Raw genomic sequence first — 2,692 nt, 5'->3', positions numbered from 1 at the left:
CTATTGGTGATCAAACACAGCTGCAGGTGGTGAGGATGTGTGGATGTGGGGGTAAACAGGTGAGGGTGTGAGGACGTGGGGATAGAAAGGTAGCAGTGCATCAAGCATAGCTGTGATGGTTTAGTATTTTCTTTGATGCATATAGAATACGCTCTGCTGCTTGAGATAATGGATAACATGTTTATGAGCCTGGGAGAGCAACCAACAAGTCTGTGCACATTCCAGAGGCCACGAAGGGTTTTATGCCCTGAGCCCTGGATTCCATCCAAGCCACGAGGGGTTTTATGCCCTGGGCTTAGATTTGTGGTGTGGCAGAGCAGACTTCCACCCTTTGGCACAGAGCTTGGTGTTCCAAAGGCCATGAGAGGTTTCAGACCCTGGACCCCAGACATCTTCCAAGACGCTTTTATATTATGACAGACAAGCCAATCCTGCCTCAGCTCTTCTACCAACATGTCTCCCTTTTCTTTTTCACAAAACCGCCACAGCTATTATTGCACGTTCTTGGTGGCAGCTTTCTCTCCAGAGGCGGCTTCCGCATCTGCAGACTACATAAAGACAAACAACACAGATTAAAAGCACAATCATTATTAAAATCACAGAGCTCCCAAGTGTCTTGGATCCACTTTAGTGGGTTAATAGCTGCTAATCTGTCTGCAGCTCCTTCAAGCACTTCAGTTCCTGGCATTAGTGTCATATGTGACTGAGAGGCTTGAAATATTTGTTCCTTCAATTTTGCAAGATCTAAAGATAAATTTCCAGTATGATCTTTTAAATGTCTCTTAACTTTTTCCCACGCATGCTCTGTTTTATTATACAGATGGGGAGTAATGTAAAAATCAGAGGTATTTCAATCACATTGCTTTTCAACTTTACTTTTTAAACTTATAATACAATCTCCCATTCAAATCACTGTCTGATGGAGATCATTAATTGGGTTAACTATTTTTTTATTTATTTGAGTTTGAGAGTTCCATAATTTTGTGGAATTATTTTGCCACTTACTGACAAATGTAACAGTTTGTACAGATGAATGTAGAGCCACACTAGCTATTGCGGTAGTAGTAGTAACAGCAATGAGGTCAATTATAGCAACTATAAATCTTTTTGAATGGGATAAAAGCTTTTTAAGGTTTTCAGTTACTATATGAATGGATGGAGATGCCTTCCACAGTCTAAAGACATAGGGATCCAGACTCCTTCCCTGGCTTTAATTATTAGGATAGTCTGATTTTTATTAAAAGTTGAATTAATGCAGGTAAACAAATGACATTTGGGGCATGAAATAACGTGTGTATTTATATTAAGAGTAACATTTCCTATTGCCAGCACAAAAGGTGGCCAAACACAACTTTGAATCCAAAAAGTCCTGTTGGAAAGAAAAGAAAGAGCATATTTATTTTTACCTCCCTCCCCTTTATACTTGTTATATTTACCCTCCCAAATTTTTATTGAACTTTGAGCCATAGCTAATAATTCAGAATGTTCCTGTCCTATGGCAGGAGATACTATTTTTGGACTAGGGGTGACAATGCCAGTAGGACTCTATATGATAAGGACCTAAGCTTTTGTCTGAATATATTGTGCATGATTTAATTGCCAATGATTCCATCGGTTTATTACATTTGTTCTACAAGAAGGCCTTCTGGTGCTTTTTTTTTTTTTTAAAGATCCTCTTAGGGGACTAATTAATGATGATTCCATAGGAATTATTTTGTAGTACCTCAGCCTTACTTGCTATACAATCTTCCCAAGTTTAAGCATCCACACCTTTAAACTAAACTCTATTTTGTTTATATTTGAACTTATTTGGATGGAACTGCTGGGTTTTAGGATGGGAATGATTATATTTTAAACTACACCCCAAAATCATATGCAAAGCAGCCCATGATTTATTTTTTCAGGTACTACTGCCACCCAGGCCTGTGTGTCAATCTGTAAACAGCCAACAGCAGGTCCCAGGTATATTGGGGGATATTTATATTCTTTGGATATATTTATTTTTATCCCTTCTTCATTCAGATGCACTGGCCCTCGGCTATCTATGGGCTCAGGTATCCAGGTACTGTCATTGGTGTACACCTCAATAACACGGTCCATCCAACTCACAGACCTAATTAAAGGAGGAAATGGGACATATGCCCAATAAGTGAAGTTTTGAGTTGCTCCAAAATATTGAGGCTTACCGCCATGGTGAGTGTCACCAGCATGGCCACCATCAGGTTACTAGTTGTTTTTAGTTTGTTCTGTGCTTTCAAGTTGTCTGTTGCCATCTGCACCAACTTCTTGATTTGTCCCCATTTTGGAGAATTTGCATGATAACTATTCTTGTTTTTTTTTCTTCATCTTTGAGATATATATTTGTGCCATCACTCACATTGGGAGTTCTGGCTCTTCCCAGAGTCCTCTCTTCCTGCTGTAGCTCATAATAGATCTTCAGATGTTTGGTGGGCACCCATACAGGCAACCTGATTGTTACCTGGAGAGACACAAACAAATCCTCTTCCGCATATAATTATCTGCCCTTTGATTAAGTTTCATTAAAGGGCCAGGGAGGTTAGTATGTCCTCTTATATGAGTGTTATAGAAAGGGGAATGCCTTTGTTGTACTGCTTGCTGTAAAGAATAAAATAAAAGATTAAGTTGGTCATTAGTAACATTTTGAATTAAGGTACATTCAGTATTTTGCGTG

This window comes from Mandrillus leucophaeus, unplaced genomic scaffold (assembly GCF_000951045.1).
Source record: "Mandrillus leucophaeus isolate KB7577 unplaced genomic scaffold, Mleu.le_1.0 Scaffold541, whole genome shotgun sequence".
Taxonomy (NCBI): Eukaryota; Metazoa; Chordata; class Mammalia; order Primates; family Cercopithecidae; genus Mandrillus; species Mandrillus leucophaeus.
Note: the sequence above shows the minus strand (reverse complement) of the source record.